A 16,506-nucleotide genomic window follows, 5' to 3' on the forward strand; every position below is an offset into this window, starting at 1 on the left:
GGCGTCAAGATTGCTAATTATAATACTCCGTTCTCTACTGGCTAATGACTGGCAATGATTTTCAGGTCCTAACTAAGTTCCCATTATTCTATGACTATTGTAATTTTTTAAATTAGGTACTATGGGCTGTTTCGGTGGAAATTAGACGGTACCTAGATATAAACTCGATTTGTCAAATCACTGCGCGCAGCAACTATATTCAAAATCGGGGTCGGCAACTGTCAAAGGTTGCCAATAGATGCCGTTAGCATATGTTTTATCTGTCTCTAGTTTGGTTTACGGCAGCATTTACGAACAGTATATTTACATAACACAGTGAGTGATAGCCTACTAAGGTCTAAAAAATGCTGACCAGCTGAAACCTTCGAGTCCTTGGAGTCTGCTCAGGTTAGTGCTTACTGTTATTTCGAGTATTTGAAATCAATGCCTGTCAAAATAAATGTACGTGTCAAGTTTGAGCAATTTTAGAATGTAAAATTATTATGTATTTGACCTAAAATGTTAACAACGATGCCTAACTTGAACCCCCCTTATTCATAACATAAGAAACGCACTACAAGCCTCAATTAGCTAATAATCGTTTGTCTTTATGTGTCATGTTGACTTATGTATGTATTTGTAAGAAAGGGATAAAACATAATTTAATTAAATCAGTCCCGTAAAGTTTTATGAATAAGAGGGTCAAAATATAAAATTTCTGGCTAAAATGAAACAACAAACCACAATATTAAAGTTAACCAAGTAGTTTACTACCATTGCTCTAAGACGGCCGGTGCACGCACGTCGTATATTCGTCTGTTATCTCAGGGATGCATAAAATGTAAACGATTATTGTTTCGCCGTCGCAAAACTTCGCGAGCACTCAATCATCCGCTTGAGCTAGCTCATTCAGCTCATTTGCACAGACGACTCGCGCGGAAAATCATTTCTTTTCATTTCATTTTTCACGTCTTACTTAAAGTTTCCTGACTGACTGGGGAAAAGCGGTATGTTTATTTTTCTTTTTCTCCTGGTGCCTAATTGTACCTTCAATTCTTGTTTATCTTACGTAGTTTATTATATACCTACGTCTATTTTTTATACAAGACAATAAATAAATTGGAGAATACTTAATACTTAATGCTTACTTTACCTATAATGCTATAAAGTGCAACATAGGTACCTGATACTAGTTCCTAATGGTTAAATTTCTTTAGAATAAACATATTATTATATAATATAGCATAGTACTAGATATAAGATTGTATTTAAGTATGTTACCTGTTAACAAATATTCCATCGGCATCACATTTCTCTGACCAGTTTTGAACCTTATTGCATTGAGATAAAGCCTAACGACTGGTCAGGTAAGTGTATTGCCGATAGTACCTTACACAGTAGATTAAGGAAGATTGTTGAATGCTACCGTTCGCCAAAAAACTGTCATGCAGTTTGGCGAAAAAATATATGTAATGGATTGCTGTGTATTTTTTATTGAGTAAATAAATAAATAAAAATCTAAAAAAAACTATAGGTTGCTCTCTTGGCTTGATTTCAGTTGTCTATGTAAATTTTTCACATATTCGTAATTAAAATATTTTTTATAATGAATAAAATTACGACGAGACCTGGAGGATCCGGAAAAATGCTGAGATCGAGGAGTTAGTGGCCGAACCCAATATTAGGTATCGTCGGCGAAACGAAAGCCCACAGACTTCGCTGGTTCGGTCACCTACTCAGAATGGGAGAGGATCGGGCTGTCAAGAGGGCGTTCTTGGGACGACCGACTGGTAGCCGTCCGGTGGGTCGGCCCAGGTATCGCTGAGAAGACAGTGTGACGGCGGATCTGCTTCAGCTTCGCGTCAGTATTGTCAGTAACTGGCAGGAAGTTGCGAAAGATCGGGACAGGTGGCACGCTCTCGTTTCGGAGGCGCGGTTTGGATCGCTGAACCAAAATAGTTAGTTATTTAGTTAGAATATAATTCAGTTTCAAATGTACTCCTACTCCTAAGTGTAGTTTTAAATTTTCTAACTTACTCGTGCACTCAAAATTCTTGTCCTGAGTTGTTTGAAATTATTACTTAGTTATTTTTGTATTTGTTTTCTTTTGTTGTTACAATACAGAATATTCACTAACTTACATTGACTCTACTAGCACAACAAATGAATGTGCAAAATATCAAAAACTTTACCACAAAAGTTGGTAGAATATGATTAAAAACATACAATTTAATTGAAACATAATAATTGGTAGCAACATTATATGGATGTATCTAATTCTAATTAATTATCATAACGATCGATTATACTAACGAACAGCGTATTTTTCGTTAATAACCTATAAATTATGTGTAAGCCAGACAGACGAGCCAGCCACAAATCCAAACAAAAAGTCAACTTTTATTAAGAAAGTACCAAGGCGACAGAACAGACATGAGGTGGGTATGGAAATTACGCTTCCCCGCGGCACTTGCTTTCACGGTCCACTGGTCTGATCATAATAAAAACTCGCGCCGTCGCCTTCTCACAGAAGTTTGACCATAAATTCGGTGGCCTCGTAATCGCCCGCTCGCCGACGGCGTTCCGACCCTAGATCTGCTTTTAATATAATAATAAATATTATATACACACTACTTTTTTGGGAAAACTTTTTTCTGCTCTTTGTTTTCCTCGAGGGGGCGAATCCATTAAAAAGGTTAGGGCGCGCAATGTTTTATGCGGTTTTAAGTGCGTAGCATGACTAAAAGTCCATCGCGTTTCTTTACGGAAGAAACAAATAAATGCACCACCACGAGACCAATTAGATAATCCTTACCCGACTCATTATATAATAATAGTCATTATGATACAACATGCAATGTATAGGTACATATATGCCATATATGATTAAATAAATAAATACATGCATTTGGCTTTTATAAATCAGGAGAGTTACGGAAAAGCTAATTTAAATTTAACGAGTACCTATGATTTGTTTTTCTGCTAATCTGAAGGTTAAGGTCAATGTAGAGAAGACCGTCTATCAGGTTTTCGTCGCTTCTTTTGCGTTTTTACACATACCTACTTCACTCACATAAGGTCGGTAGAGCAGAAGTAGCGAAGCTTTGTGATTGTGTCTGCGCAAAATGGCCGAAATACGAGAGTTCTTGCCCTATGACAGTCTTCTCAACCAAAACTTGTATAGTGCCGGTCTTCTCAACATTCAACATTGCCATTATATTATTTAAAAGCTCATTTGGCTCTATTATCTATTGAAGATATTGCTTAATTTCAATACCCTGTACTTTAATATTCGAGAATATATTTGTATTCCGAAGCTTGGTTAAGTTGATTAAAACTGCTATACTTAAACTCATTTAATTTTAAGCAAAATCTTATTTATATGACCCAAATCTTAACTGCGAGAATGGAAAATCAGAGCTCAACTTTTTATGAATCTATAACCCCCTTCAATTGCATCTTGAACGATGTTGCCGTCAGCTTAGCTGCACGAGTGCTGGCTGATATCGCCCATTATTCCTCGGTGAAGGAAGGGTTAACTTTGAAGTATCATTCCCATTTATTAATGGTCAAGTTGAACCCCAAATTAGAAGCGATTGCTGTTACTGAATTATGAAATTGATATCATTTGTCCTTGGCGGTTTTAATAACTTGCTATTTTAGGGTTGATTAATAATGTTTTTTTCGTTTTGGTCATTTATTTTAAGAAATATACACTTATTAAAGCACAGGGTGCAGTAATGGAGCAATGAACTGTAAAATTTTACACAAAACCTTTTATTTTTTTGTTATTTTAATAATTTTTTTTTTATGAATGCCTAATATATTTTTTAATTATATTTTTGTACTTGTACCTATCGTAAATAACTATATAACGTGATCGTCACAATGATCCGTACGCCGCTCCAATGTGCAAGTGATTCAACCCTATGTGATGCTATTGTCTATGTGATTTTCGTGACATTTTTTCAATAAATATAAAAAAAAACTAATAATGTTATTTGTATTTAATGTTAATTGGTTCATCATCATCATTCTAGCTTTCAGTCGCCCACTGCTGAGCATAGGCCTCTCTTCGTGTACGCCACTTATCCCGGTCCTGGGCTAGTCTCATCCAAAACTGCCCCGCGATTTTCCGAATGTCATCCACCCAACGAGCCAACGGACAAAAAATAATAAAAATAATATTATCATTGATTACCTTAACTTTGAACATCAAAAATTGTTCGAAATATTTAATAGGTAAGTATCAATAAATACCAGCCCGCTTTCTGTCATTACGACATAATTTTAAAAACAAATTTCCCGAACGCTCCTAAATGACACTTATTGCTTTTCGGTGGATTTATTCCGCAGGAACAATTAATCACGTCGACTGTCTAAAAATCTCCTTACGGATTTTAATTATTTTCTTATGATTTTAATTCTACAAAATGCTTATTCTGGTTCAAGACGTAACAGCAGAAAACTCTATCCGTCTCTATCGTTGCTTCAAGTAATAAATGAGACAAAATCCTGGCGTTCGTACGATAAGACTAAATTTCGATACCATTTGGGGTCTTGGGCTGCCGAACAACTGTCTCCACTCCGATTTTTTCTTAACTTTGCGACTTTTATTAATAAAAGGAAAGATAATTAATACTACTTAAATTTTGTTTCGGTATTCTCCAACTTAATTAGATTTTTTCCTAAGGCTTTACTTAAACATTGGGAATCAAAACAAATGTTGAATGAGTTTCTTCATATTGTTTACCGTTGTTCTGTAGGTTGATGTAGGTACATGACGTACATGTGGTTAGATTTATTCGAAGTAGTTAATAATAAACCTATTTCGCGAAATGTACGTAACTTTAAGAAGGAAGTACGTATTTGTCGTATGTAAGAAAACGTACAGTTGGTACAGTCAAGGTATATCGCATTAACCAATTTATAAATGTACATATATTGTATATTAAATGTGTGTGTGTGTGCAGTTGTATATACAATTATATAGTTGTATTACCATACTTTTTTGTTAAATTACTCAATACACATAAATTATTCTTTCTAACAATTAAACCTCTATTATTTTAAAGTAAATCGGTACGAATTAGTAAAAATTCTAATTCTTAATCATCGGTAATCACGCGACAGGCTATTATTTCAAAATAGAACTTAAAAACCGAGCAATTAGACCACCATTTGTGCACAACAATAGCGGTCTTTCGGGCCCCTTCGCTGTCGAAATTAGTGATGACTTCAATAAAAATAATTCTTGTCTTTTAGGCAAATTGCATCGCGAAAAGTCCGAGAAAGCCTTTAATTAAGGGTGGGCCGCCCCGGCCCGTAAACAGTGCCGCGGCCGTCACCTTTTATTTTTGTTAATTCCCTTTCTTCGCCGCATAAGTTACTTCACCCCTTCGCCCGTGATTCTTTACGCCTTTTTGTCACCGTTAGAATTCTTTTGAAGAAACCCCTTTCTTCCCATCTGCTACGCCCGTCAATATTAACTCCGCAAAGACGAGTTAAACTTTTTAATATCCGTTAAATTTTGTTACGCTCAGCGTAACGCAATTTAGGTTTTTCAGAAATAAAAAGCTGACACCGAGGGCGTTATAATTCTGAGCACTGACTTTTAAATTTTAGAGACTGATGGTACTATATTTTATTATAAACAACAATTGGTTTATTTACTTATTCCTTCACTTTTGCAATTATGTATTCTTGTGTAAAAACAAGTGAACAAACACATAATAAATTATATATACTTACAGTTTGGAAACGACCCGTCTAACCGCAGAAGAAAGCGATATTTCTTAAGATTCATTAAATTATTCACGAGGGAAATAAAAAAATAATGCAAATGAGGATTGGAATGTTTAAAAAAAAGTTGTTTGAAAACACAAGAGATCGTGATGGGGCCGCAGTTGTCGAGACACGGAATTTTTAATCCATTTCCCGAAGTCGATTAATATTCAGGGCTCGGCCGGTCTGGTTCATCTCCTTCGCCATTATTGCTTGGACGCCATCTTCGGAATTTTACTTTGATTTTGCCGTAACTAATTACCTTCCCTTTGCAACTAATTACAACACAACTGACTGAAATGATAATGATATGAAATTAATTCGAATGATAATCGAAACTCATTTACATAGGTAACCATAACATCATGGGGACTAGGAGCAGTAGGAGCACAGCAATTATAGATGTCGTTTTGCATCAGACGGCAATGTTGGCGTAATATATTCAATATCCGGCAAGATGATAATTTACCGAGTTGGGTAGAATCCATTATGGGTGTTTACTTGACCTGCGTTTAGTGCTTACTAAGACAACAGGGGTGACCGTTCTCGACTTATGCACTCCCGATGTAGAGGGTCTTCGAGAAAGGAAAGTCCTTCAGAAACTCCATGGGGATTTTGGTGAAAATTATAACAATAGCATTAAATGTTACCGTTTACACTACAAGAGACACACGAACTAAGCCGCCGCCGCCATATATGAGAGCAGCTTTTTGGCAGCGGGTTCGTGTAACACTTGGATAAGGTGGGTTAGGTTAGGTTTGTCATAAAATGATACACCAATTGATCTACGTTTTATTTACAAAATGTATGTAGATGGTTAATAAACATGTGTATGACCCACAAATGGTAAATGGTCACTGCATCTGCTTAGAGTCGCTTACAATATCAAGTGACATACGTATTGCAGACCCTTCATACACTGTACCTACTTGTACCCTTTTTTGTGCAACGCTATACTACTGTGGTCCCTCTAGAATGCTTCATGTTATGGAATACCGGAGCTGAAGGTTTGTCTTGTCATTATTGGACTTTATAATACCTTTTTATTCTTAAATTCATAAAATGTATATCTGTAAATGTCATCATTTAAAAGATATGTCAGATATACCTACTCGGATTTATTCCTATCTTCGACTAACTAAGTAACTAACTAATATGGCTCAGCGACTTGGGTCTTGGCCTCCGAAACGAGAGCACGCCACTTTTCCCGACCTTTTTCCCGACCTTTTTTCCGACCTTTTCCTATCTTCGACACATATTAAAATAAAGCACCACCTTGATTTCATAAACCTCAAAACAACTTTGCTTGTCAAAACAAAAAATATCGTCCTCATATGCATAACCAAACATTTCACCCCGGGTGCCGCCGATAACAAAATAAAAGAAAGAAGATAAACAATATGAAGAAAAACAGAAAGGTTAATTGGAAATAACCACGACTTTGAATTTGGGATTCAAATCTCGCGCGTTGACTTACGGACTGGCTTTAGAAACACTGTTTTGGTATCAATAGATTCAAAGATCGTGGTATTTATATTTTGTTTCTTAACTTAAGTAGAGTTTTAAAAAATCTTTAACTAAACTGTCGTCCAAAAGATTACATCTAAATTAGTGGACAGGTTTTCATTGACAGTTTTTTTATCTTAGTTATAAGGTCGTTTTATCTAAGCTGGCGGAAGTTTAGGTAATGTAAACGTACTGGTGCTCGACGCGGTCCCAATACATGTAATCTTGAAACTTCAAGTCATTGTCAATAGAGGTGACAGCAAGGTGTCGTCTATTGTGCACCTACCTTATATGTAGTACATATGTAGGTAACAGAAAAAAATTTGCCATTCTTTAACACAATGATATATGTAGGCATGTATTGACATGTAGGTAGGTATGTAGGTATGTACTTGAGCTTCGGTGAATGTACTATATTTTATAAATTACTAAGCTATCAATAGTTTAAATGAAATTTACCACTTTGTAGCTGATGTGTTTACGCGCGTTATCATTACTTCATTATAATTATGTGTTGTGATAATCGGCAAAAAATAAACAAAGAGTAATACATATTTATGACTCACTATTTTATGCGATGAAGTCGAAATATGTTTACAGCCTTACATAGAATATTTCAAGTAGAAAATCTTGGATAATCTTTAAATATCACCCCTGCGTTGCCCGCAAATTCTAAAGTGACAATATTCCTTATTGTATGGCGGTGAAAAATGTATGCACACCCCTCGCGCGACACACGCGCGGGGTTATTAAAATTATAAACAAATACATACTACTGCTCTCAACTTTAAGAAGACACCCTTTTCGAGTTGTTTATGTATACTGACAGTATGGATTAAAATTAAATTACATTTAGCTGTTAGATTGATCAACTAGAAACGGTCGACCTCGGAAACTTTTAGACACTTTCGTCATGCTTTGGGTTAAGCTATACGTTATGCTTTACCTACCGTAATATTTCACAGGATATTCCAATAAAACTATAAACTGCAATTTTACAAGACAACTTTGTTGATTTTAGAACTATACGATACGATATTTATAATAATTACTATTTTACTATAATCTTAAACACTAACCCAACTTATCCAAAATGTAATAGTTTGCTAATGATTAAGGTAACTACCACATTAATTTTCATATAAATAAAACTTATTAGCCAGTGTCATAATATTATCACTAACTAACAGCGTCGATATTGACGGCGTCAAAATTTATTTTAAGCCAATAAACATCTGGCCTGGTACCCGTACTAAATTCACCGATTCCTAAGCACTGAAGCAAAAACGAATACAATTTCCCGTCCTCCGATCACATGTCGACGTTTTTCATCTATCGATATAACGTTAACCCTATATTCCCTTTATTTTATATTAAAGCGATAAACATGTCGATTGGTAGAGCCACGCGTGGTCGCGCTCCCTCCAGGGCAGGGTTGTCAACGCAGACAAATGAATCTAAGCCACATGTACAAACAGCAACACTCCTAACTGTACATCGGTGGACCTTATTACAAAAGGCATAAGGTCCACCGATGTACAGTTAACAGTGTGGGCGATGGTACGAATATGCTAATTATTCGGTGGCAGAAACTGATCATCAATATAGACTTTCAACTTTGCGACCGTGCGCATTGATACAATAATCATAATTAACTAAAAAGCTTCTATTTGCTTTAATCCGATATAAAACATTCTATAATTTATTACCTATTTCCATTGTTAAATTCATTTTATAATCTCTTTTGATATAATATTTCCTCCGCTAATAATGATTATTAACTAGAAAGCTATCTATATATGAAAAGGAAACACGGAAAGAACATGTCTAGTCCATTTTTTTGAAAAATGAGATTTTAATCTCAAAATGTAGAGCTCTCAATGAACTATTAGTAACAACTTCGGTTACCTGTGTAATCATAAATATAACTCCTTTTTTTCTTACTTTAAAAACACCCATACCCGAAATTAATATGGTTAATTATGTACATCGTTCCTTTCAAAGCAAGGTCACGGGCAAAATAATCAGATCCACGGGGAGACTCAGAACAGTGCCGCGACGCATGGCACTTTCATGCAAAAACCCGCGAGTAATCGGCCCGACATACTACGAGCGTCTACCCGCTGAATTACGAACGGAAACATCTGACGAAACATTTGAACGTCAACTGAGAGTCCTTTTATTGGATAATCCACTTTATTCTGTAAATGAGTATATGACCCTGACATTTTAAATTGAAAATTGAATCGTATAAATTTGACATGTTCTCAGTTATTGATTTATGTATATTGTAATATGTACCTAGTATTTTATTTAGAACATGACGATCATTAAGAGATACTCGTACTAAGTTATTACCGTATTTTGTTTTGACATGAATGGATAAATTGTTGACATAAGATTAATTATTGCAAGACATTTTTTAATTTGTATGTATTAAATAATATTATGTAAATATGAATGACGATCATAATATAAATTCGTGTAGATTAGTCTAGCATAATTTATGATGTAATTTAATATTATGAGAATAAATATCTAAATCTAAATCTAAATCAAACCGCGATAACTCAAAATGTTGTCAGAGTGACAGACACGTTCTTTCCGTGTACCCTTCATATATGGATATTCGATAAAAATGCATAACGTAAATACGATCGCAGACATCGTTATCGAGAAACAAACTAATTATTTTATTTTAAATTAAAACTTCAATGTTTTAGTGGCTGGACTCTGGACGCCAAGTTTTACTCAATGCCGGCCAATAATGGTTTAATACCATAACAGAACTTTTCTGTGTTGCTTTACATTTACAAACGAATTTAAAAAATACCTATATATTTACCTATACTTCATTTATTTGTTTAAAATTTATAACAACTCATCGTTGAAACAACATAATTTAGTATTTTTTTTCGTAGTTCCGAGAGGACTCATTGAACAACTTACAAATATTGGTCGATATCGATCAACAAGAAAACAAATTGCTTCCAATTTTTTAGTCATCCCTTAGTAGCAGCCCTAAGCCAGGGCGGCGAATATGCAAGTCATGAGAAAACGCTTATCACGAGGCTTAGATAGCGCCCGAAGATCGACGGGATGAGTTATGGGGCAGCATATTGCCGTGAGATCTCTCGGTTTGTAATTTGGTTTTACTTTTTGCACTTAAGCATACATGTATTTTTAGGAAAGTTATAATATTTTGGACAAAACTGTAAATTATTCAGAAATTGCTTCATTGCTTTAGTACCTATTTATACCTTACCTACCTGGACACCTTTAAGATTTCGTATTAATTTTACACATAATAAACTAAAGTTGTTCGTTCTTTTCCATTATACATGCTCGTAAGAGGTATTATTATCCCTCGCGGGCTTACATGGGTAGTCGAAATTCCCTAGGGAGTACCTAATATTTTTTAATTTTGACACTAAGATACGTAAACCAAAAAGATTATAAAAATGCACTGCTTGCTTTTGTAAATTTTACTACATATGTGTTATCGTAAAATTGATACTAAATATTTTATAAAGTCATTTATTTATATGGCAATAAGGGCAGCCCTCCTTCCCGTGATCTCCAAACCGAAGTACCTAAGTGCATTAGCCCATGCTTGACCATCATAAATTATAGTTCGATTACCAGCTCTCCGCTCTCCTCGAGGGTCGGCGCAGACACCTTAACAATGCCGTTCAAAATGGTTGCCCTCTATCAACTTAGATAAATCACTTCGTTGCACCTTAAACGAAAAAATACTCTTTCACTACTCTTCTAGCTAAGGTACTTAAACGATATAATACAAGCTAAATGTTAAACAAGAAAACTTTCTTAATAAGACAAGCGCCAAATTAAATAGTTCAAAGTTACACATCGCCGTTACATGAAACAATATAGCAAGGGTTTAACAACATAGGTAACGAGGCACATCTCGGAGGTATTTTCTTCAATAGGACCCATAAAGCCGTGTTGAACAAGCGATTGTGTGAACAAGCGGCCGCCTGGGACGAACTCCGCAATTCCCCGTCGGCTTGTCGCGAGCAGAGTTTTACGGCGAAATTAATATGGCAAATTAATGCGTTCCACCGCCGTATAATTTTCACTTACCCCTCTTCTTGCGACATCGAAGCACATATTGCGATGGGGTGCTCCAAGTAGGGCGAGATTCGAATCATTTTTCCATATGGAAATGATGTAACAAACCGGGCGTACAAGACAACAGTGATATGCTAATTAAAGGAAAACATGCAAACGTGCTTCCGTGTTTATTTTCGGTACAGGACGAGACGCGAGACGCCGTTTGCTTTTTAATTGCTGCGGGCGGAGGCAAAAAAACTCGAAAAGGCTGATCCAAACTTGTTCAGACAAATTAATTCAAAACAACCTGATTGAACTGAGTGTACACGAGCTTGCTGAGGGGTTGAGACATAAGGAGGTTGTTTAAAAAAACACTTAATACTTTAACAAGTAATTCTTCAACCATTATACAATATATATACGTGACGATTTTATTATGTAGCTACGGCTAGTATGGTCAGAGGTGAATGTGTTGGTGATACTGAAAAACTTTTATTCCTCATGGTCCCATGAGGACAACCCCAAAATCTGAAAAAAAGCATGTTTGACCTACATATCTGTGGCCCTAGTGAACAAGGGTACAAGTCTCAGGCAGCGCAGTTGTAAAAGGGCCTAAGTTCCACGTAACACTTATGCCCTTTTACACCTAAGCTGTCCGTGACTTGTACCCTTTTTCACTAGGGCCACAGATATGAACCTCTCAGAGTAGGTATAGCATAACAAAATCATCACCCTTCATGCATCAGTGTCAGCATCTAACCTTGTATAGCAAATAAAAAAAAACATTCTCGTGAAACTTTTTCCCAAATGGTATTTATACAATCACAATTTGAGCTATTAATGTTCAATAAATTAACATGACACGCACCATGACTTCGTTACTGCAACTTAGCATGTCACACAATGTAGGTACCTACCTAAGTGTATTTCCTCTTAATTACGCGAAAAGTTTATAAGAAGCAGTTACCCGGGTACGTGGAACGTGTAGAAGATGATGGCACTTTATGACTCGATTCGTCACGACAATTGAGCAGGAGGGGTAATGAGGAAAGGAACACCTCTGCGTAAGCAGCTACGTGCAGTAAAACACGACAGAGGTAAGAATTTCGTTTAACTTAGAATGTGTTTTAATTTGAATACATGTAATAAGTTATATAGTAAGATGTTAGTAGGTACAAAGCTGAGATAGAATGCAGTTGTGCCTGTAGAAGTACCTGATTATAATAATAATACTGTGTATTACAAAAACAACGATTAAACTGTAGTGTAAATAGTTTCATTTTTGCAGATTTGCTAATTGGGAAGGTTGAGTTCAACAACACGAGTGAATAATTAAATTGATGAATAGTACATAAACTGGTACCCAAATTGGATTGTGTACGCAGCTCTTGGAACTAAAAGGTATATATTAACCATAACAAGAGGACGTCGACAATATCGAGAGCAAACAATTAGAGGCAAGTTATGGGGAAGGGGTGTCGATTAAGTTATACACATGCGGGTTAGAGGGTAACCTGACTCAGGAAGATTAAGATTCATCGAAAGGCCCTTACACGGAAGCAAACATTGTATTACAGACCGGTGTCTTGGCGATGTTTGCTAAAGGTACGAGCGTATGTTAATTTGGAATTTGTAGATTCGTACCCTTGCACGCGGGACTAATATTAATATTGTGAAGGGGGGGTAGGAAAAGATTCGGCGTAGGTTTTCTTATGAAGTTAATTTGCGGTTACCGAGAAGGGGAGGGTTCGTGTGTCGCTAATGCTCCTGGAACGCCTCCGGGCTGTCCGCGTGGCTGGACCGCCGCTTGGGGACCGTCCGCACTATTTAAGTGCTAAAGCGGGCATTTGTCCACCCTCTTGGGGACTGTCGTCTGAATAATTTAACCTCTTAATTGCGTATAGTTTTTGCAAGATCAACAGTTTGGGGATAGAGATTGTCATTAAGCGGCTGAGTATTATTTCGATTTATTTTTTGTTTTGTGCATTTAAGTAAGGTATCCATATTTTGAGATATCGTCATAGTTTGAGTTGTGTGAGTAAGTAGTAGAGAGAGTTGATAAAAGCAATTTGAGTGTTTTCACTTTTGAACAAGTTACATTATCATTCATTAAAATGGTAAGTATTAACTCAATTTTTTCAAAACACAATACCTTCTTTTGTAACAGTTAATGCTGAAGCATTCAGTCCAAGATCCAAGATAATGAAAATAGTCGACGGCGAACTCGACGTCCTTTGAAACCAATATCTTAAAGTCGATAAGCAAGTTAATCCGGAAGATAAATAGCGGGGTATCATCATTGTGCCGAATGTCCACCGGACGGGGGCAATGGGCAGTGAGTGATGCGATTCTTTTGTCTACCCTCGGGCAGCGAGACAATGTGGGAACGGTCGTAGCGCGTCAGCAGCCAATGCCTTAAAGAGAGATTCTGTAGATATATTGACTTAAATTTGTATTGTGTATACCATTTGCAAAATTGTTGAACTAAAAATGAGTTTTAGTAAATATTCAAGTTAGGCATTTTTTTCTTACATATTTAGTAAGAAAATATTAGTTATATAACGTATAAAAACTGTTGGTAGGCATATTACAACAAGGTAATCTCAAATAATACACACCGGAAAATGACAAATTACCCTTTCTAATTATAGTTTATCAGGGAAATTTGGAGCAAAAATATATGCCATATACCTACTAAAGAAAAAGTGACCAAGCCCACCAAAGGCCGAGGCCGGAATCGAACCGGCGGCGCGGCGTCTTCAGCTTACGCGGCTCACATCCTGACCACTGGATCACCTGGTCACGGCGGTACCTGTCCCAAATTCTCGAGTATAGGTATATGCTATCTTTAAATCAGACCAGTACCCTAAAATATAATTATGTACTATTTTTTTCTGACATTTCTGAAAACACATAGTACTACCTATAGTAGCTAGTCGATCACGTATGCATTTAATATTACGTTTACATTCTCGAATATATCGCATTTACCTACCTAACACGAAATACGAGTATCATATCTAAATCTTAATTATTTGTGCTGTTTCGTTCCGATTTCTCTGGAGCTTTGTCCAAAATCAGCTTGTCCAGCACATTAACTACAGGCGGGGGTACCTCATTTAAACCACCACCTATTGTGTCTCAATACTGCCCAATCAATGGAAGCGTAAGATTTGTGGCGTACCCCAAGGACCCCATTGGGGCCTCTATCTCTTTTTCTGTATGAGTAGTACAGTATCTAATTAATTTAATGCACAGTCTGGGCCATCTAATTGAGCAAAATATCTACGCCCGACTAAATCATAAATCGGCAGCTTACAACTCATAGTAAACTTACAAACACAAATCCCCTGTTTTATTTCCTTGGTCAGTTTCCAGCTTTCTTATCGTTAAATCTACTAGGCAAACATGAATCCGAAGGATTTGCTGAGATTTGCGAACACCGCATAGTATCGGATAAATTGACCGGTAATAATAAAATGTAAGGGGTAAGAATGTAGATGGCTATTTAGATAATTGTTAGCTGTGTTAGCAAAGGGAACTTGTATCCATAACAGTTTCACGTAAGCAATAACGCTATCCTTTTTCAGTTATATCAATCTGAAAGAGACAGTAACAAATCACAATGTATGGATGTTTTGGTTAGAGAACTGAAACGCTAAAGCTGACCAGTGTATTGGAAAACGTCCATAGATAACAGGAGGTTTTATTGCTACAGCCCGAGGTGATCGTTTATGGGAAAACTATCAACGGAATAGAACGGTCAGAAAAAATGGATGACGTCACATTTTCATTGTCATCAAAGCGGTAAAAACATTAAGCGATTTAGGACACCGTTCAAAACTAATGATCCTTTTTAGGGCAGAGAAAACGTGTAACTATTTCATATAAGTGTAACTATTTCTTTTCGATATATAAATAGATAGAATAATCTTTATTGGCACATCACAGTAAAAGATACAGCTCCAGGAAAACAATTGAGTAAACATAGATGCAAACAACATGCGGTCTTATCACTAAAGAGCAATATCTTCCAGACGGGATTTGCGTTGCGCAAACTTAACATTTCATTAAAAAGAGTAGATGTTGCAAAAACTTTATGTAGCCCACTTTATATAAGAAAATACAAATAGACATAGGAACATAAACATACATGTATAATACAAACCGAAATATAGCTAAATATAGCAAAATCTCAACCACAGAGTAAACAATAATTAGGTATAGATGGTCAAGCAAATCTTGTCAGTAGAAAAAGGCGCGAAATTCAAATTTTCTTTGAGACGATATCTCTTCGCGCCTACATTTTTCAAATTTGCCGCGGGTTTCTACTGACAAGATCTGCTTGACCAAGTATATGTACAAACACTGAGGGAAAGATAGATTTTTAAACACTGCACAAGATTAAGCGCGTCTAATGGCCAGAGGTAAAGCGTTCCAGAGTCGAACAGCTTGAGAGGTAAATTAAGAGAGAAACAGCATGAAAATTACGACGATAACGAAAAAGGAGACGGAAACGGGAAACATGGTCATACTTGCGTAACCCAAATATGCAAATATTTTCGATGCACGCAAGTTTATTGAGTTGGTCAGATTAAAACGCCAGCATAGCCCAAAATAGAGAGGAGAGTTTAGGAAAGAGCAATTTTGGTCGGAATAATTAGGTTTATGTGTCTTACGAGTATATTATTTTCGACAATGCTCAGAATTTATATCATAAAATACTCCTTATTTATTTTCTCCCATTCATTTTCCCAAAGAACTGACCAGCAGGTGAGAAGTGTAATGGCGTGCAATTCTCCCGTTTGCGCTTTCCACGTCGCTTGTTTGTCATCCCAATCCCTAACCTATTTATTGTGTATAAAACAAATTATTCGTAATATATAGCCGTCCTTTGTAAATGCTTCACTCTAAAGCAAGACCGAATAACTGTTCCCAGAATGGCAGGTATCGTTGATGATTTTGAAGTAGGGTGAAATATTTTATGCACCGATGAGCGCATTCAGTCCGGTCCGGTCCGAATTATCTCGGACAACTGACCACGACGGTGCCCGCTGTAATCAGATCGGCAAACATACCTTTTGATAGGGACAAATCTTTGTATACAGCTTTTGTTTAAGTTATCTTTTGATCGAGATGTAGGGAGTGCGAGCTGAAGACAAT

The sequence above is a fragment of the Cydia splendana genome, chromosome 1 (assembly GCF_910591565.1).
Source record: "Cydia splendana chromosome 1, ilCydSple1.2, whole genome shotgun sequence".
Classification (NCBI taxonomy): domain Eukaryota; kingdom Metazoa; phylum Arthropoda; class Insecta; order Lepidoptera; family Tortricidae; genus Cydia; species Cydia splendana.